The sequence below is a fragment of the Diorhabda carinulata genome, chromosome 6 (genome assembly GCF_026250575.1).
Source record: "Diorhabda carinulata isolate Delta chromosome 6, icDioCari1.1, whole genome shotgun sequence".
In the NCBI taxonomy this organism is placed as follows: domain Eukaryota; kingdom Metazoa; phylum Arthropoda; class Insecta; order Coleoptera; family Chrysomelidae; genus Diorhabda; species Diorhabda carinulata.
The window spans coordinates 25,083,805-25,105,842 of NC_079465.1; the positions used below are offsets into that span (position 1 = coordinate 25,083,805).

Consider the following 22,038-nt stretch of genomic DNA (forward strand, 5'->3'; position numbering starts at 1 on the left):
GTTTTTCGGCTCCAATCTCCCCTACTAAATTTTTTAATAAATTAATGTTCGTCGCCGGCGAAGTTTAGGAAGAAATACCAAAAAACTAATTAAGTATTCAACATCCGTCGAAAAATTTGTACCTTTCTAAGGCAAGTTGAAAATAGTATCGTTGAAACTTCCTGCGAGATTACAAACAAATTATTATAATTATTGAAGGCTATATAAATATTCTACGAGTCGAAAAATTATAATCAAGAAGTGTTTTCTAGAAATTGATTCGAAAAAATTCAGAAAGAACGAAAGATATTTCTGAAAATTAATGGGACCAGCAAAATAACTGTTTAACTCACAAATCCGTTATTTTGATAACCAAAATTAATAAATCAAAGTTTGAATTGCTACTTAATCACCAGATTTAGTCCCCTCGGATTATTTTCTCTTCCCAGATTTAAAAAACCTGCGGGGTTTGTCGATTTTTGTGGGTTTTCTTTGTTGGACCAGAACCATTCTCTTATATGAGTGGAAATAAATGTGTTATAGTTTGGTACCATTGGTGCAAAACAGAACCACAAGTTATATTCCCCTACTAAAAGGTATTTCTTCAGTACTAATAGAGTTCGAATCAATGTACAGATATATTTATTAATTTATTTGGGTTTTTCTTTTTATTTTTATAAAAAGTCGAATCAAAAATATAATAAAAAATATGTAGGCCCCCCCTTTTATTCGATAAACTATTTCCGTGATCATCTTTTGTTTGCTCGATATAATTAATTAACAGCTACCTGATCAAACTACTAATAATCTATCATCTTTAATTTCGAAATAATTTATATTTTAATTTCAACGTAAAACCTTCGAGAATAAATAGCTAGTGTCGAGAATGCGTAGGCCCAAATGTGGAAATTTATTATTATTATTATTTTTTGTTGACCAGATGGGAATGTGGCAGCATCGCCCCCCTACTCCAATAAAGACCCTCGAGCTATAGTCCAGTCAAATTCGCTTAAAACCAGACGTATCTTATTAAAATGGTAAATTTTGACGTGTTTGACGTATATATTTATACAGTGATCTTCGCCTCGTGAATAATAACCTTCATAACACACTTATTATTTCAAAGATCAAATTTCTTTGATTTGGTTAATTTAATCGAAAAAATCACGTGTAGCTGGAAGAAACTATTTAATTTAATTGAAAAAATCACGTGTTTCTGGAAGAAATATTTAATTTAATCGGAAAAAACACGTGTAGCTAGAAGAAATATTTAATTTAATCGAAAAAAACACGTGTAGCTGGAAGAAATATTTAATTTAATCGAAAAAATCACGTGTAGCTGAAAGAAATATTTAATTTAATCGAAAAAATCACGTGTAGCTGGAAGAAATATTTAATTTAATCGAAAAAATCACGTGTAGCTGGAAGAAATATTTAATTTAATAGAAAAAATCACGTGTAGCTGGAAGAAATATTTAATTTAATCGAAAAATTCACGTGTAGCTGGAAGAAATATTTAATTTAATAGAAAAAATCACGTGTAGCTGGAAGAAATATTTAATTTAATCGAAAAAATCACGTGTAGCTGGAAGAAATATTTAATTTAATCGAAAAAATCACGTGTAGCTGGAAGAAATATTTAATTTAATAGAAAAAATCACGTGTAGCTGGAAGAAATATTTAATTTAATCGAAAAATTCACGTGTAGCTGGAAGAAATATTTAATTTAATCGAAAAAATCACGTGTAGCTGGAAGAAATATTTAATTTAATCGAAAAAATCACGTGTAGCTGGAAGAAATATTTAATTTAATCGAAAAAACACGTGTAGCTGGAAGAAATATTTAATTTAATCGAAAAAATCACGTGTAGCTGGAAGAAATATTTAATTTAATCGAAAAAATCACGTGTAGCTGGAAGAAATATTTAATTTAATCGAAAAAATCACGTGTAGCTGGAAGAAATATTTAATTTAATCGAAAAAAACACGTGTAGCTGGAAGAAATATTTAATTTAATCGAAAAAATCACGTGTAGCTGGAAGAAATATTTAATTTAATCGAAAAAATCACGTGTAGCTGGAAGAAATATTTAATTTAATCGAAAAAATCACGTGTAGCTGGAAGAAATATTTAATTTAATAGAAAAAATCACGTGTAGCTGGAAGAAATATTTAATTTAATCGAAAAAATCATGTGTTTAACTCCAGATCAGGACAGATATTATTTGTTCAGAGATGATACATCACATGTGACCTACAGTTTCCTGGAAAAAGTTTCTGTCAAAACATTTGCATCGGCAGCGTCAGAAGCTTCTCTTCCTACGAGGGCATGTGGTTCAAGTTCAATTTTCTGATTATTTTGTACACGGGACTTTGCGATTTGAATTGAATTTGAATTTGAATATCGATTCTCAGTGGAAGCGCATTTTTTTCATATCAGATTTAGATCTTGTGTCTAATGAATCGTGGAAGTTCAAACTCTTATTATTATGAATAGCAGTTCATTAATTTTTTCGCAAAATTTGAATAATCTCAAACACAAGTTATGAATTTGATTTTTTACGTATTGAACTAGAAAAAAACATGTGGTAATCACCTTAATTTTGTTTTGATTAAAAGTATAATTTGACTGGACTATTATATACCGACTGACCGTAGCACGGCGTCCTCCGCCATACCCCCGATCCCCCCTCGCGCCACGTTCGTGGCTGTGCGTAGCGCAGTAGCCTAACCGGTAGGTAACAGGTCAATGTATTCTTATCTCTTTTCTTCAGCACTGTCCTTTGGGTTCTCCTTCTAAAATTTGATTGTATATTCCACCAGTGGCGTACTCAAGTAATTATTTCAATCAATACCTCCCGGTAGATAAATAACATTTAATATTATAAAAAATTTGGCTCCTTTAAAATTTTCCAAATATTTCTATACGTATTTTCACTTATAGTTCTTTTTATACCCTTCATTTATTTGTTTTCTTGAAAAATTACATTCTTTACAAAGTTCAATTTAGCCTACAAGTCAAAAACAAACCAGATTTAGTAATTTACGAGGTCTGGTTATTAAATAACGAGATTTGTTACGAACAACGGTTTTATTATAAAAATTATTCTACAATCGAATGCTCCCCTTCAATAAACTCCCATCCCCTCGCCGCACACCTTTCCATACATTTTTTCCTTTGATCGAAGCAGTGCTGGAAGTCTTCTTTGGTGAGGGTCTTCAGTTTTTTGCTTTACTGCTCAAATCGGGTCCTTTTAAAAGCAGATCTTTTTCTAACCAACTCAAGGAAATCTGAGCAGACCCTTTGACGCAAGAGTGTTTGGTCAAGAGTCTCTTTATCTGGGTTTACAGCCTCGACAATCATTCGACAATCTGGACGTACAATTTGGTTGATTTTGCTCACTGTTTCCGGAGTTGGAGTGACCTGGGCGCTGGTCATCTTCAGTGCTTTCTCTAAAGCGTTTACACCCCTCAAAAACACGCGGACAAGATAGAGAGTCGTCCCCGTAGGCCTCTTACAACAATTTATAGCACTCAGTCGGAGTTTTTTTCAAAAAACACGTTCGTTTCAAACCGCTACTGCACAAATACTATAATAGTAACGGAAACGTGTTTTGGGAGGTGCAGAGACAAGATATTTAGATACCCAACGCGTCTAGGGCGCCCTCTAGGTGCGCAGTCTCGTTATTTAATAGCCAGACCTCGGCAGGTTAAATTTTTAGAATGTTTTAGAAAAAACGATGCTTAGTTTAGGTACAAAAATGACAAATGACAGTACGTCAAGTCTGGTAGATTATCGCCTGTATTTATTTCTTTAGATTATTCCTCTAAAACACTGTTTTATCAAATTTGTTTACTCTTTGCTGGAATTCTAGTCGCTCTGTCTGTTGATCGTCCTCGTTCTTAACACCAAGAACGTCGTGGGGTTAGCAAATTATATTTTTTATCATGATACCCAGGTTCTATCTGCTCTTCCAACTTTATCATTTCGTTTAAAACCAAGTTGAAGACGACGAGCTACCCAATGCTGTTACCTCACCTTTTACTGTCTATTACAGATATTCGACATACTTTGACCCCATACAAGCTTCATAGTTACTCATAGAACTTATTTCTCTAGATTACGCCACAAAACAAAGGTCTCACACTGTACACAAGCTCTAGTTAGTACTGATTGAGCTTGGATCGAATTGCGGATGTAGATTCGATCGTACTTTGAAGTTTACAATAATAAAATGGACCTCCACGAACCAGAAATGAGGTACACTCGAACTCTTTCTTATAATCAACAAAAGCAGTGTGTATATTCCGGTGATCTAGTCGAAGTATCACAGAATCCACAATAAATTGTTCTTCGCACCTTTGGTGATCTATTCTGCAATCTTTTTGCTCATTCTACAGTTTTGGAAACGTCGGGATATACCCAATACCAATATTGAATTACATTGCAGAGAGAGGTTTGTACCCACTAGTTTCGACGTTATTAATCTTATCAGGGAGGTTTAACAACTCTCGTTCGTGCTTGAGACCTAAAATGAAGATTAAGAGCGTCGCTATTTGGTTCATGTAGTTGAACATTCATCAGCGGATACTAACTGACGCCATCTTCACTTCCAACTGCGAACCACTAGTAAAAATCTAATGTAGTAGATTAATATATGTGAAATGTTAGTTTTATTATTATTATTAGGTTGTTTTGTTGCAGAATATTCTCAAAAAACTGGACAACCGTCAAAATTCGAAGACGAAAAAAAGACTGTATCTCAAGCTTTTTCAGGAATGTGAAGACGGTGAGTCGTTCAATATTTATACATGATATGCAGAGGGTCTCTTTATTTAATAATCATATAAATAAAGCTTCAATATTAATCTAACGGTGCAAGGTGTGGACTAAATGCTGGATGTGGTAAAAGGGCATCATGACCACGATTGAATTCGGAAAACCAGGTAGAAAATGGTGGAGCTTCATCACCAAAAGTCGAAGCGATTGATAGACAATTTGCTGTTGGTTTAATCCACGTCGAAATAATAAAAAAACATCAAAAAATGTCAAACCTTCTGATGGTAATATCTGACCAGTGTTGCCATATCTCAAAATTTAAGTAGCAATACTCGTATTGTTTTTACAGGCAATAGATTTAAAATTTTTATTCGTGTACTTTTGAATAATCCTGTATACTGAATTAACTATTTATTTTGTCCATATAAGCAGCATTTTATAATAAATTGTAAGAAAGGTTATCAACCCACTTGTTTTGATTAACACCAAATTTTGTAGATTAAACACTCGCAGCTTATTTTTGAGCAAAAATACGATATAACTTTTAAAAAAATGCTGATATCTCGAATCCCCCACTGTCTATTTCTTATTAATAAATCTGCTGAGAACCGAAATTGAAAATAATTCTCATCGTCTATATTTGTTGGGCAAAAAACGGTACAAGCTCAGCATTGGCTTCAAAAGTTTTATCACTACTCCATCGAAAAGAACTTCAATTTAAACGTGGTCGTACAAACATCGATGATGGTCAACATTCTGGTCGTCCAATTGTTTCCTCGTCCACCTTATAGTCCAGATCTGGCCTCCGGTGACTACTGATCTCAAAAAAAACGATCGCCGGTGAGAAACTCAGCTCAAATGAAGAAGCAATTGCTGAAACTGAAACATAATTTCGTCATTGCAAATGTGCTGATTAATTCTTGCCTATTATTCGAATTCTTTATACAAATCGTTAATTTGCTTACTTGGCAACAACGTCAAACACGATTCCTTTCGTTCCCAAAGATATTCGACACCCACATTTGAAATTTAATATTTCCGCATTATGGTTCGATATTTTAAAATACTAGATATACAGGGCGTCCATACATTAATCCTAATATAAAACGTACGTAAATTGTTTTTTAGGTACACCCTGTACGCGTACTTGTTGTTAGTTACCCAAATATATAGAAAATTGTGGAAAAGGACGAAACGAAAAGGATATGACTTACGAGGGACAGAAAAAAATATATATATATATAAATATAGATAAATTGTTTCTTCTATTTACATGAATTTCGTAGAAACCGGCAACGTCGCCTTACACACATCTATACGTACGGCCTCTGGAAGGTCAAACAACACAGAAGAAAGGGTAAAGGGAAGAGAGGGAGAAGAAGAGAAGGAGGAGGTGAGAAAACTAATTGTAAAGTCACTGACCACATCTATGAGTGTCTCCATAAAGATAATAAACAATTTTTCAATTTCGTTTGAATCATTTTTCGAAAAAAAAAAAAATTAAGAAACTTTCTAAGGTCATTCACTTGTATTTTTTGTTTATACGAGAGTTGTTGAAAAATATCCCAACCGAATAAAGGATCAAGACTCATTTTAAATTTTTTCTAGAGAAGTTCCAACCCTTACAACCCTTTCCAATTAATATCTGCCTTGTTTGTCCTCAAAATAGACGTTTACGTATTGAAATAGTTGAGACCTTAAAGGTACCGAAGAAACCTAATGGACGATCAAAAAAAAAATGATGAACTGATGATTCTGAACAGTTTTTGGGGTGATGAACCCAATCAGCACGAGATGAATCGATTCCAAAGCGTGGAAAGGCGATAAATCGGCTGGCAAGTTATTATATAATAAAATTTTGGTTATAATATTCATCGACTACCTTAAACAGGTGTAAAAAACCATTACGTAAGATTTGAAGGTCGAAATCATAGAAAAACAGTCTCATTTAAGAAGAAGTTCCATCGAGACAAAGCACTATGCGATAAACGATGGTGAAATTCGATTTCGAATTGCTTCCGCATCCACCGTATGTCACAGATCCGACCTTTAGTGACTTTTTCCTGTTCTCATATCTTACGAGGATGTTCGCTAGACAGAATTTTCGCGTCACCTGCATATTTTAAACACTAGGTTGGCAGTAATTTCGAAATCCTTGCAGTACTTTTGACACTTATTCTAAAACAAAATTATTTAAATAACTAAATAGATGACAAATCGACATTAAAAAAAACAAAGCGTCTGATCGAATTGATGAAAAAAGCTGACAAAGCTTATAGAAAATAAAAAAGTTGCTTGTAAACAAAATTTCGCAACGTGTTAATTCAACACAGACCGGAAACCTTAAATCTATTGCAAAAATTTGCTTTTTATGTAACAAAAACAATTCTAGGATCATATACGAGGGACCTTCGATGGTAAAGTAACTTTTCACAGAAATTATTAGGATTAAAGAAGATGGACAATTTGTAAGAAGTAATTCTACTTATACGAGGATGGTTCCAGAAGTACCTGGACCGTCATACAGATGGCGGTAGTTGTTTCAAGTTCGAAGACCTATTTTTATGTACTTTACATGGTTGTTTCTATCTGCCATCTGTCTCTGTACTCTCAAATCGCCCTCGTATAAAACAAATTAGTAATTATTTCATCTAGTGACAATATGTCGTTAACAAATTCTCTAATCTAATCTATCCGGATGTTATATATTTGTATTTTTGTTACTATCTCGAACCATTTCATTCATAGTTACGATAATTGGATTTCATGAATGATATTTTTTTCATTTTAGCTGAAAATGATTCATCTCGTAGTGGGCGTCTCTTTACTTTTAATGATAAAAGCGTCAATAGATTGTTTTCATTGATAGAATTCGTTGTATTTAGAATGAATGTTGATTTTAGTATCTGTATGGAAATTTTCAAATCTAAATTCACACACAACTAGACACTTTTTTCTGGTTCTTAACTTCAAAACTTCGCTTGTTGAAAAAAGAGTTTGTTCTGAAGAACTAACGTGGGTTATTCATGACCCATTCAAAACCCCAAAGAACTTTCGTTCATTAAATAAATCTCCTGGAAGTACCCCAAGTAAAAATCTTATGCATTCGCATCAAATATCCATTAAATACCTCGGCTTTGATAGCTCCATCATTTCTTAGTTCCTCCTGAAGAATTTCCGCTCCATACTCTCATGGAAACGTATTGCGTCGACAGTAAACGACTAGGATGTCCAACTTGGCGCCTAAGATTGTACACATACGAAAACTGGAATCCCCATAGATCAAAGAATGAAATTTGTATGTAAAATTACACTGGTAAACACTGGTTTTAATCTAACCATGTCCAAACACACTGTCCTGTACCCAAACTTGTCATCGGCCAACAGACCAATCCTACATAGTGCGCAACTGCCTTCGCCAAAGTATCCAAATGAAGCAAAAAGTCAGTAACCAACAGAATAATAAATAATATCAAGCAGAAAGTCAGTAACCAACAGAATAATACTCCATAATGCCCAATTGTTTATACCAAAGCTTCAAAATCAAGCAGAAAGTCAGTAACCAACAGAATAATACTCCATAATGCCCAATTGTTTGTGCCAAAGCTTCCAAATCAAGCAGAAAGTCAGTAACCAACAGAATAATACTTCATAATGCCCAATTGTTTGTACCAAAGCTTCAAAATCAAGCAGAAAGTCAGTAACCAACAGAATAATACTCCATAATGCCCAATTGTTTGTGCCAAAGCTTCCAAATCAAGCAGAAAGTCAGTAACCAACAGAATAATACTTCATAATGCCCAATTGTTTATACCAAAGCTTCAAAATCAAGCAGAAAGTCAGTAACCAACAGAATAATACTCCATAATGCCCAATTGTTTGTGCCAAAGCTTCCAAATCAAGCAGAAAGTCAGTAACCAACAGAATAATACTTCATAAAGCCCAATTGTTTGTACCAAAGCTTCAAAATCAAGCAAAAAGTCAGTAACCAACAGAATAATACTTCATAATGCCCAATTGTTTGTGCCAAAGCTTCAAAATCAAGCAGAAAGTCAGTAACCAACAGAATAATACTCCATAATGCCCAATTGTTTGTGCCAAAGCCTCCAAATCAAGCAGAAAGTCAGTAACCAACAGAATAATACTCCATAATGCCCAATTGTTTGTACCAAAGCTTCAAAATCAAGCAGAAAGTCAGTAACCAACAGAATAATACTCCACAATGCCCAATTGTTTGTACCAAAGCTTCAAAATCAAGCAGAAAGTCAGTAACCAACAGAATAATACTCCATAATGCCCAATTGTTTGTGCCAAAGCCTCCAAATCAAGCAGAAAGTCAGTAACCAACAGAATAATACTCCATAATGCCCAATTGTTTGTGCCAAAGCCTCCAAATCAAGCAGAATGTCAGTAACCAACAAAATAATACTCCATACTGCCCAATTGTTTGTGCCAAAGCCTCCAAATCAAGCAGAAGGTCAGTAACCAACAGAATAATACTCCATACTGCCCAATTGTTTGTGCCAAAGCCTCCAAATCAAGCAGAATGTCAGTAACCAACAAAATAATACTCCATACTGCCCAATTGTTTGTGCCAAAGCCTCCAAATCAAGCAGAAAGTCAGGATTTGATTCTGTACAAAAAACAAGCTCAGCTCTTTGGGTCTGGATTAAACGACTGAAATTTAGTTTTTTTTTGTTCGAAATTTTTTTTCCGACATTGTGACGGTGAAATGACATTCCTGTAGTCATGAATTTATTGTCTTTCAGTTCCGGTTGCTCGTAGTTCTGATACGAAAGAAATTTACGAGAACATGAAGTTCTTTTTTGAAAAAATTAAATACAGTGAACATGTTTGGAAAATTCGTGGAGTCATTGTCCTTTTGCTTGTGCTACAGCTTGATAACCCTTAAGTCTAAAAAAAAATAAATTTTTAGCGTTCTGATCTGGATTTCTTCCCCGAGAATTTTGGTACTGTACATTAAGGAATATTTTTTCCCAGTGTTATTAATTAAAATTTTTATTTTTCATTATTTTGGAGATTAATTAGTGTAAAAATTGTCATTTTGATTTACTTTAGATATTATGCCACTCGAATGATAAATAATATGTTGAAATAGATTAATAATATAGTCCAGTTAACCAACATTAAAAATAAATCGAAATTGGAAATGCGGAACGAAAAATTTTCATTAAAAATTTCGTATTTACTATAAAAAACGTAATAATGTATAATAATTTGCACCATTAGGTAGACAAAACATCAAAAATCGTTTATCGGTGTTAAAATGTTTTTAACGGAATTATTATATACATTTGGCAACTATGTAACGCTAGACCTATTTGTCTATGAAGTCCGAATTAGATGGGGTAAAATAGGTTAAAGAAATGAGGCTATTTTGACTGTTTTTTTTTGAAAGGACTCACTTTGTTTTAAACTAAGAAAGGTCCTTAAATAAACACAAAAACCGTGATTATTTTCCATCATATCCACACACTTTTCAAGGCGTCTAACTCGTCCTTCAGCTTTGCCAATAAAAAATAATCGGACGGGGTTAGATCAAGTTTATATGGTGGGTGTTCAATATCTGTGAAGCCACTTGACTGAGTGGTCGTTCGAACTTTACTATAATAAAAATAGATCGTAGCAGAAAATTGAAACTTTGTATAAATCTTGTTTAGACTCAATAATTCTGCTGGTGTTTTGCTTTTGGAGTCTGATGGACAGATAAGGTGGATCAGGCCCAGAGAAATTGGAGTTGGGTAGATCAAATATTAACCCTCGTATCTTAAATTTTGAAAATATCTTTCCAATAACGAACCTGGACTATTTCCGTTCCCATTGAGAAGAAAAAAAAACATCGATATTAGAATTGATACTGAATAAAGGTCAATGATGTAAATATTTTTATGAAATTCTTTAATTTACGATTTTGTTTGGTACGTTGTGGTAATATCGAAAATTTTATTTCAAAATATACTTCCTTATCAACAATATCAATCCGAAACTGATAATAAATTATAGTTAGTGGAGATTTGATACAAAAATTGTCGAATTAACCAAGATTCCAAGCTCATTAGGACCCCAGCTGCCTCAAATATTGGCCTCCCTTCTTAGAAAGCTCTTGTCGAATCCTAGCATTGATTAAGTCGTATCTAGGAGATTTTTTTGGGTTTATCCTCGTTTGAATTGAAATCTGGACTCGTCTAGTTTTGATTTTTTTCTGTTTCTGTTGATCTGTCGTTTCCAGGAAAATTTAAAGACGTTTATTAAGTGTAAACACCCCTATATTTTAATTTAATCAGCTACCACCAGCTATACGAGGTTTGGTCTGAAGAGTTGTCTACGTATCATTCTAATATGAAATAAGAAATATTAATAATCGATGTCGTCTACGCGGAGAATTTCATTAAAAGCGACTCGACGAATAGAAGTTTTGTGATTTAAATTAAAACGTTGATGATTTTTGTGCTCTACGGAATCAAAACGAGCACCAAAATCGATCCACAATGTTAATTTTTATAATTGCGTGATTAAAATAGAATAATTTTCCACGACACGCGTATAAACGAGCCCAAAATATGACGACAGCGTGTAATTTATCTCTATACCAAGTATCATCCTCGAGGAGTTAAAGGGCTTCAAAATATGGCCCTTTTTTAACTCGAAAATTTGGTACATTGTATAAGATTGCTAAGGGCTTTAAATAATGAAAAAATCGAAGACATGTTCTCAATGATGTTGCTTAGAAAGTTAGTTACGAATTCATAAATCAGAATTGACAAGTTGCAATTTTGTTCTAGAAGTAATTAAATTAATTTTTCGCGGAAAAGCTTAATTGGACGCGGGGATTGAAAGTAATATTTATTTTTAACTAACTCATTGTCTAAAAATCGTCTAAAACTAAAAATTCGTGGTACGAACTGAGTTTTTTTGAAAAACCTTTAGATCAATACAGATTTAACAAAATGCTATATAATTTGAAATATTTAATAAAATTGCAAATCTAGCTATTCCATTTCCAGAAGAAACTTTCATACTTTCCAGAGTTTTTCTCTTTATTTCTTTCTTTTTATTCACAATTTCCTAACCATCTTCTATCACATCTTTATTCTATCTGTGGAAACTACGAGGATGGTCCCAGAAGTACCGGACTCAAAAAAGAAAACACAAAAATTTTGGAAAAAATATATTTTTTCTTCATCTTTCAGCTACATACACTTGGTCCAGCGATAAGTTCGATACCCTTAACCATTAACACCACTTCATTGTTCGATAAACTTTACCACCGAGCCGTTTTTCAAAATCTGGCAACAGAAAATAATCCGAGGGGGCTAAATCGGACATGAGGTTGCAATTAAAACTTAAAATTATTTAATTTTGGCCATTGAAGTAACGATGTATGTTAGCTGGTGCATTGTCTTGATGAAACAACATTTTCTGGTGGTTTTTGCTTGATTTCTTCGCCCAAACGTTGCAATAATGTTCGCCGTTGATAGTTTTCCTTTTTTCAAGATAATCAATGAAAATCATCTCAAAAAAACCGACGCGATTACCTTGCCTGCAGATGAAATAGTCTTTGTTTTCTTTGGATCCGGTTCTCGCTTTCTCATGACCAAAATTTCAGTTAATATCGCACTTTTTGAAATATCTGGTATTTAATATTTTACTGTTAATTACGAAGGACCAGTCTCTCCCAGAGTGGAATCTAGTTCAGCTTTTGGATTGGTTGGGCTGAGGTCTTTCTAAATCAGTGGGTAGGTTAGGCCAGTTACTTTTGGTACCATCCTCGTAATATTTAACAAAAAAGTATGTGGACATCAATTAGGCTTGAGGAAATGTATAAATAGACAAAAATGAGGCTTTTTGTGAATCGACTTTGCTAACCAATAGTCGATAATTTTTGTTTCCAATCTATTGTTGATATCGTATTAATTAGGTTTGTTTTGCTCATCCCCCGTACATATTTCACGCGAATCAAATTTTATACGATCGTAATAAATATTTTATGTCGAAGAATGTACTAGCATATGTTCGGTTTGTCCACACCAACGCAACACAACGCCCAGACGTCGTCCCACTTTATTTTAAACGCATGCCTGCTTTCCATACAAGGCAATTTCACTATGTCCATATGGAAACCTACGTTAAATAATAACGATATGGAGAACACGATAATCCCTGAAAAATCATGGGAACGAATAATTTGAAAAAAAAAAATAACGGTATTCGTTGTTATCTTTTTATTTGGTTATTTTCGTTCGAATTCCAAGCGATTATACGAAATTTCGTTTGTTCCAGTCAATTCATTTAAACTGATTGTATAATGAAATTGATACAACAAACTTTCACCAATGAATGAAGTCGCGTTATTGAAACGAATGAAACTCATTGGCGTCCTTATAATAGGGGACATAAGTCAATGAGAGTCAGTCGCCGCTACTCTGGTGGTTTGTAAATTGACAGCTTGTTTTTGACGTATTGCTGAAGGGGGATTTAACGTCACTTTTATAGAGCTAGATCTTCATACTTTCTAAATAATTAAGAGAATCGTCAGTCCGGTTAAAATAGCGTCAGTTAGTTGTAGAACCATGCGACGCGCTCCATGCATCCAAAAGCGCCGCGTCGTCTATTTGACAGATGATTTAACGATCTTTCCATATATAAGCATTCAGTTGACGGATATAAATCATTATAAAATTCGTATTACTAAACAAAATATACAATCGATTCAATCATTAAATTGTTAAGTTGTATCGGTATCCAAATCATCGTGATGTAAATTCGTTTTCTTTTTTGGCAGATAATACAGTAACTTCCCTTTAGATGTTTACTCTAAAGAAAACGTACATATATTGAATCGTGGATGGTCTCTTTGATTCACGTGAAATATGTACGAGGGGTGAGCAAAACAAACCTAATTAATACGATATCAACAATAAACAGGAAATATAAAAAGCGATGTAAATACAAAAAGATCATCGGCTACTGGTCAGCAAAACCTCATTTTTGTTTATTTATACATTTCCTCAAGCCTAATTGATGTCCACATACTTTTTTTTGTTAAATATTACGAGGATGGTACCAAAAGTAACTGGCCTAACCTACCCACTGATTTAGAAAGACCTTATAGCCCAACCAATCCAAAAGCTGAACTAGATTCCACTCTGGGAGAGACTGGTCCTTCGTAATTAACAGTAAAATATTAAATACCAGAGTCTGTATGACCAGCATCGCAGTGGTCGACCAAAAGAAGTAACGACTCCAGATATGTTGAAGAAAATCCACACACAAATTGGTACTGGCTGATTGTCGACTGGAACTGAACGAACTAGTAGATGAAGTAGACATTTCAAAAAGTGCGATATTAACTGAAAATTTGGTCATGAGAAAGCGAGAACCGGTTCCAAAGAAAACAAAGACTATTTCATCTGCAGGCAAGGTAATCGCGTCGGTTTTTTTGAGATGATTTTCATTGATTATCTTGAAAAAAGGAAAACTATCAACGGCGAACATTATTGCAACGTTTGGGCGAAGAAATCAAGCAAAAACCACCAGAAAATGTTGTTTCATCAAGACAATGCACCAGCTAACACACATCGTTACTTCAATGGCCAAAATTAAATAATTTTAAGTTTTAATTGCAACCTCATGTCCGATTTAGCCCCCTCGGATTATTTTCTGTTGCCAGATTTTGAAAAACGGCTCGGTGGTAAAGTTTATCGAACAATGAAGTGGTGTTAATGGTTAAGGGTATCGAACTTATCGCTGGACCAAGTGTATGTAGCTGAAAGATGAAGAAAAAATATATTTTTTCCAAAATTTTTGTGTTTTCTTTTTTGAGTCCGGTACTTCTGGGACCATCCTCGTAGTTTCCACAGTTTATTGCAACGTTTGAGCGAGAAAGAAAGCAAAAACAGCCGTATTTGGCTTTGAGGAAAGTGCACAATGCACCGGCTCATGGTTCATAGGTATAGAGGGCCGTTGAAGCCTTTGAGCACATAGGCCTTCACAGAGGCCCGTCGTGGTCTGCAGTTACGTCCTCATCCATGCACCAGCACCTGCTTTCGCGCCTATTTATCTGGAATATTTGTTTGGTGAGAAATGAATGGGGTCCATTTGTATGGGCCTTCGCTTGTCTCATCCATCTCTATTCACCCTAATCGTCAGATTTAGTCCTCTCGGAATATTTTTGTGTTCCCAGATTTCAAAAAACTGTCAAATATTTTCCAACAACAAAAAGGTGATAGTTTCATTTACTACTGGAAACATTAAATTTTTTTTTGGTTCTTTGAAAAATTGTAAATTAAGCTCTCCTGACTCAAAAGATTGCCGTAGACACTAAAAACCTATTTCTATCGACCAATCGGCATCAATATGGCACTTTATTACCGATTTCTATATTTAATTGCATTTGGATTTTTGATTTTGTAATAATACAAATTTTTTTAGTCATTTAGATAATTTTTTGACTATCCCCGGTATATTATTCTGGGTATTTATCGAGTTAACACCGAAACGGATATTATAATGTATGGGAATAACTAATAACATGATTTTTGTGGTACTGACGTGGTCTTTGATTTTTTTTTTTCAACGAACATAAAGTTAGATGACTAGATTATTAGACTAAAGTACATTGATATTAAATGTTTTATCTGCATTCATGGGTTGAACGGCCTATTAGTAGAACTTAATATCCGGTATTAGAATACGCAGAGTTAAGAAATGCTACGATATATAATATCGATTCCAGTTTTTACCATTCGATTCTATTAGACTAAAATCGATTGCTATTAAATCATCGATCCACGCCCAGTTTTGTAATTTAAACCTCATTAATAAGTATACGGTTTATATACAAAGAATTTTCTCGAAATATGCGTCTTTATATGCAAGAATTTTTTAACAAAATTCCAACGCTGCTCTAATTTATCGATGCCGTGCTTTGTCTTTTGCCTCAAAATAGGCTTCAATTCCAGCTTCTTCATTTGAGCTGAATTTCTCATTGGCGAGTATTTTTTGAGAACAGGGGCCAGATCTGGACAATACGGTGGATTAGTAAGCGATTCCTTCAATTTAAACATCGTTGCCATCGATTTGTGAAACGGCGCATTGTCTTGGTCAAAGAGTGGTTTTTTCTTCGACATTTTTCTTCGATTTTTGCATTCAAAGGATCCAACAACATTTTTAAAGCCATTGCTAAGCTTGTACTGTATTTTATCATAAAAAACCAATGATACATTAACACACGAAATCGTTTTAAAAAGTAGTTTCATTTAAACGACTGTCAATTTTCTCTGACTAATCGAAATGTTATGAAATTTTTCACAAAGTTTTTTGACAGTTGGTACTTCATAAACGTCATATGGATTTGACATTGGCAGCGCCATCTGTGTGTCAGTCACACGATTTATTCAGCGATTTTGATAATATGCCATAAATTTTTGATTATCTCTATAATACTTATAAAGTTCCTCATATTATTAGTAGTTGGTAATGATACACAAAATAAAGAAATTAAAAATGTAAATAATGAAGAGAAAAACGAAAAAATAGTTACCGAAAGGTTAAAAAATGTAATACTGGATTCCGTAAAATTGAAAGACGTATTTACCATCAAGAAAATTATAAATGAAGCTGCCAGTCGAGATAAAAATGCATTTTTTTTTGTATTTAATGATATGAAGGAAGCTTTCGACAAGTTTGAAATTGAGAGAAACCGCATTTATAAACCAAAATAAACGTAATTAGTTAAAACCTCTCGTTCAAAATTAAATTCCATTCAGTATCAAAACATGTTCGAAAAACTGATATTTTAATCGAGTCGGTAGAAAAAAAAAACGTTCAGCCCATCGAGCACCGAGTAAAATCCGTAATCTGCGCCTATGTTGCGAATACTTTGCAAGTTTCCTTGAATGTACGTCGTTTCATTCATAATGGCGGCCTCCCATTCATAAAAAGCTACGACTACGTTCGGAATTCGGCCGGCGGTCGCGCCACTATCGTCCTGCCTTGCACTCCTACCCGCGCAGCTTCAGTCTTCACCGAAATGTCATAGAGAGAGAACGTTTCGCCGTTGTTATAAATACGACGTTGCCGCATTTCATCGGAGTTTCGAAAAAAATAATAAAAAAAAAATCGTTTCAGTGAGTGTATGTTGTGGAAAAAATGTTGGATTATCTTCTGAAGGAGGGTTCAGTGAGTTGGGAGGCATTCTCTTCTGCAGTGTACAGTTTAATACAGTGAGTTTTTCATTGGTCCATATTGGGAAAAACGTGTCGTGCACGACCTTTATTTCGAATCCACCTGTATGTCTATATGACATTGAGGCGTGTGGGTGTATTTTCCATTCACTAATATATTTTCGTCTTAAAACTAATTATCTTTATATTCGATGTATATATAATAATAATAAGCGCGGCGGAAATCATAGACGGAACGTTACGTTTTACCTTAAAGGCGAAATTTGAAACGTTATCTAAAAAAAAGAAAAATATTTTTTATCAATAAAACGTTGCTCTGGCAGGATATTCGACACCGGAAATAACTAATTGAATCCATCTAATCTATTTAAACCTATAATTCGAAATACAGTGGGTTGTAAATTGATTTTCGAAAAAAAAAATGTAGCTACCCTTCTTTTTATACCTTCAGTAATAAAAATCCACCTGGACACAATTTTTATTTAAATTCGAGGTGATATTATTCACTAGTTTTCACAAAAACGTAAATATACGGGGTGTGGCGCGGAAATATTTGAAATTACATAGCTGTAGATTTGCACTTCCGGTTATACCGGAAATAGAGTGTATTAACGTATATAAAATATCAATTAACATTAATTAGCAAATGTTTATTGTTTATTGGTTACCATTTAAAATTATTAATGAAATTATCGGTTTTTTTTATGTGGTTTATTCAACATTTTGAAAAATATCGATATATCTAAATCAGGTTCCGTTTAAAAGTTGACGTCTACGTATAACCGGAAGTGCTAAACTCTCATCGTAATACAGGGTGATGAGTCTTATTTTTAAACTGTCTCCTATAAGTTTATACAGGGTGATGCGATTTTATTTTGTTTTATTAACACTGGTCGACAAAATTTACGTCACACGAAAACTTGTGTCAAAATTTTGAAGGGACTATGACCGCCTTACAAAAATATATCAATGGAAAAAAATTGACACATCAAAATATATATTTTTATAAAAGGTATAACAGTGGGAAAAAGTTTTTCTTAATGTACAGCGATGATTTTCGTGATTGTACTTTTTACCTTGATGGGGCTTTTCTATTAAGGAAATCTTTTGTCCTGTTCGTCCTCATAGTACACGAATCCTCGGGGAAGAATTCCATTCAGGAATTATGAGCTCATTGATTATATATTTGTGATTGTTTCCTAGAAAATTTTGTACGACAGTCACAAAACATTTTTCCAGAAAATTCATTTTTCCTTGTATCTTTCATTAGTTTTTTCGCCTCGCCGGATTTGGAAAATTTGTTTTTCAGGTATGAAAATCCACTACCAACTTAAGGCGTAGTTTTCACAAAATTTTTCATCAGGTCGAGCTTTATATGAAACGGTGATAGAAATATGTCATCAGGCTTTACTAAATGGTTATTTTTAACATTTTTCTGCCCTGGAATAGGTTACAAGATTTGACTAAAATAAACCCATGAATGAAAATAATATTAACTGGGGAAAGGCTAAAATTTCCACAAATTTTCCAAACACGTTGAGGTATTTCAACAAGATGTATCCATCGAGTATTTGGCAACGTTTCACAGAAATCGAGCAGAATTTTTGAACCATACCCATGGATGAAACGCTTCACAACCGAAACAGAGAGAACCGGCTCCAAAGAAGGCAAAGATCGTTCCATGTGAAGGCTCCGTTTATTTTTTGCTCTCGGAGGTTAATACGGCAGTTAAAGGCTATTTTGAGTAACTTGACGTGGACCAAGTTCGTTAGTTTAAATACTCCCGGCAGTGGACGTGTTGAAATATCGGGTTTCAATTTTCGTTATCTTTTGAATTATATATTAATGTTATTTTGAAGTGACAGGAAGTAATAGTAATTAATTATGTATAAACTAAGGCTGACTATTAAAAACACAAAACAATGCACTGTTTATTCAGTAAAATTCATGTTACGGAAACGTGATTGCAATTCAATTTTTTTTTTCTCATACTACAGTTCGTAATCAATATGAATTGATAAGAATTTTTTGTCGGATAATCATTTTTTTTGCGTACGGTAATAAATTCACTTCCTCCAATCTGTTATTCTCCCCCTGTTTGTGTTTTGTTATACGTAGATCCCCTTCAACCATCTGTCGTTTCCTTTCTTCAAGCATATTACCTTTTCTTCAGGTAATTCAAAGTAGTAGGTGGGCCGAAAAGTTCGTACTAGGATTAAATACTCATGATTTTCAATTATCCCCAACTTTCAAAAAACTTTGCTATTTGGCAAGCCGAATATTTTCCATGGAAGAATCAACTTTTGAGAAGTGGTTGGCTCAGTTTAAACGAGACGAAATGAACACCGATTTTTTAACTTTTCTTTTTCCTTTCCATGCTTTGTAGTTGATTCATCCCGTCCATTAGAATTAACTACAAAACATGGAAAGGTCAAAAATGGAAAGTAAATTGTTATTTGTCTTTGGAAACCGTTTGTTTTTAAATCAAACTGTTGTTTGTATGCGGAAACTGTATTTTTTGAAAACTGGAGTGTCATTTGTCTTTAATCGTTTTTTTTTTTAAAGCAATCAGTCATTTAGCTTTGGAAATTGTATTTTTCGCAAGTGAATTGTCATTTGTCATTAGAAACCGTTTGTTTTTGAAATAAACTGTCATTTGTTTTTGGAAACGGTTTGTTTTTAAATCAAACTGTCGTTTGTATGCGGAAAGTGTATTTTTTGAAAATGAACTTCAATTTGTCTTCGGAAACTGTCTTTTCTGAAATCGAACTGTCATTTGTCTTTGGAAACCGTTTGTTTTTGAAGCAAACTGTCATTCTATATCTGTGGAAACTGTATTTTTTGAAAACAGGACTGTGATTTGTCTTTGAAAACCGTTTTTTTTTTAAAGTAATCAGTCATTTAGCTTTGGAAATTGTATTTTTCGAAAGTGAATTGTTCTTTGTCATTAGAAACCGTTTGTTTTTGAAATAAACTGTCATTTGATTTTGCAAACCATTTGTTTTAAATCAAACTGTTGTTTGTATGTGGAAACTGTATTTTTTGAATACTGGACTGTCATTTGTCTTTGAAAATCGTTTTTTCTTAAAGCAATCAGTCGTTTAACTTTGGAAACTGCATTGTTCGAAAATGAATTGTCACTTGTCATTAGAAACCGTTTGGTTTCGAAGTAAACTGTCAGTTGTCTTTGGAAACAGTTTGTTTTTAAATCAAATTGTCGTTTGTATGTGGAAATTGTATTTTTTGAATACTGGACTGTCATTTGTCTTTGAAAATCGTTTTTTCTTAAAGCAATCAGTCATTTGACTTTGGAAACTGCATTTTTCGAAAACGAATTGTTATTTTGCATTGGAAACCGTTTACTATTGAATCAATCAGTTATTTAACTCTGGAAACTGCATTTTTATCACTTTTCCAGTTGATTTTTGACATTTCTATGCTTTGTAGTTGATTCACCCCGTCCATTCGAACCAACTACAAAGCATGGAAAAGTCCCAAATCGACTGGAATATTTATAACATCAATATTTTAGGTATAATATCCATCGACGATCTTCGAGTTGCTTATGCATACAATTTATTCACCTGATATAACCCCCAGCGATTTTTTCTGTTCTCAGACCTCGCTGGACCGAAATTTTGCGCTAATGAAGAGGTTATGAACGAAACTGAAGCCTATTTTTTGTTATCTACGTCACTATCTTAAATTTTACTTCTCTATGGCACCACTGATGTGAATATGTCAAATCTGACATCGCCATACAAAACATGTCGTCATACGAGTGCTGTTTGAGTTGGTTATGGATACTTCAAACATTCATTTTGGTAAAAAAATTGAATTAAAAATCATTTTCGAGCGACTCTAGACGTAAAACGCTAAATTCTGAATGGTATGCCGGTATTTGCTAGAATATTTCGAAAAAATCATGGAAACCAAGCGCGTTGAAGACGAATCATTCTCCACTACGACAACGCGTGTTTTCATACATCAGTTCCATCGAAAACGTCTTTGAACAGTCACAACATCGAATTGATGTGTCTCAAAACTTAAGTACCAACCCTCGTACAACCACCAAAATTTTTTACTTGCGTCTCATCGCAATTAAATGTTAAGATAATCTCGTGAATGTGAAACCCATTCGATTTTTTATTTTTCAAATTTCAACAGACGAATACGAAAGACAAGATTTATGTTTAAAAAATGAATGGACCTTTCACATTTCGAAAATAAAAAAAAAGCATAAACGTTAATGGCGTTTAAACCAGGTGTGCCATAAAAACTACGAATCCCGTGTATAATTTAGATTCACCTCGGATTTTTATCTGGGCATAAAATCTAGGGATGCACCGGTCACTGGTAAAGAGGTGTTGAAGAAAGAACAACCTGCAACAGAAGGTAAATTAATGCAGGTTCGGACTAAGGTTGAGTTCCTTTCTTCATGGAATCTTTTTTTGGAGAATTCTTTACATTATTTGTTTGTGGTACATCAAATATAACCTGCTGGTCTTCAAATTGTGTCCTTCCTAATTCAGTAATCAACTACCGCGATCTCTAGGTCAGAACAAGTACTTTTGGAACCCCATATTCTTCAAAAAGTACCCACGTCTCGTTGAAAATTATTTTCTTTACTGATCTTCACGTTCCTGATGATCTCGTGAATCTATAGTAGATCTCTAGTTTAATCTTGTTTGTCAACTTCGGAGATTTTATTTCCTTTTTCCACATTTCCTTTGTTGTAATTATCGTTTCCTCGTTGAATACGTGGTGAAACTAATTTTAATATGTAGTGGTATAGTTTAAAAAAAAAACTTTCTATTTATGATGGCGCCCTGCTTGGACATGCTGCAAATTCAAGGTTGCTTACGTGAATGGGAATAAATTATATCTTATATATCGTTATTTTTAAATTGTGAAAAATTGTCAATGAATCAGTTAAATACGCGAGGAGGTCTTGCCAACTTATACAAAAAATATTTATAACGGGTGTTGAATGTTGTTTGCTTTTTTTAGATTTGTATATTAGATACGTAAATATTTATCCCCATTAGACATTCTTTAATCGATCCAAATTATT

At 33.8% G+C, this 22,038-nt stretch overlaps 1 protein-coding gene across 2 annotated transcripts in view; it reads left to right on the plus strand.

The window, feature by feature from the left end:
• The window catches only part of LOC130895637 (protein sprouty), a 51,059-nt gene that overhangs the window by 13,766 nt on the left and 15,255 nt on the right, over positions 1–22,038 (plus strand). Inside the window, exon 3 of one of the 2 annotated variants that reach the window (XM_057803063.1) lies at positions 4,684–4,768. The gene's annotated coding sequence lies outside the window, so the exon portion shown is untranslated. Of the gene's footprint in view, positions 1–4,683; positions 4,769–16,393; positions 17,004–22,038 lie in introns of those variants that run through there. The other variant, XM_057803062.1, reaches the window with a different exon arrangement.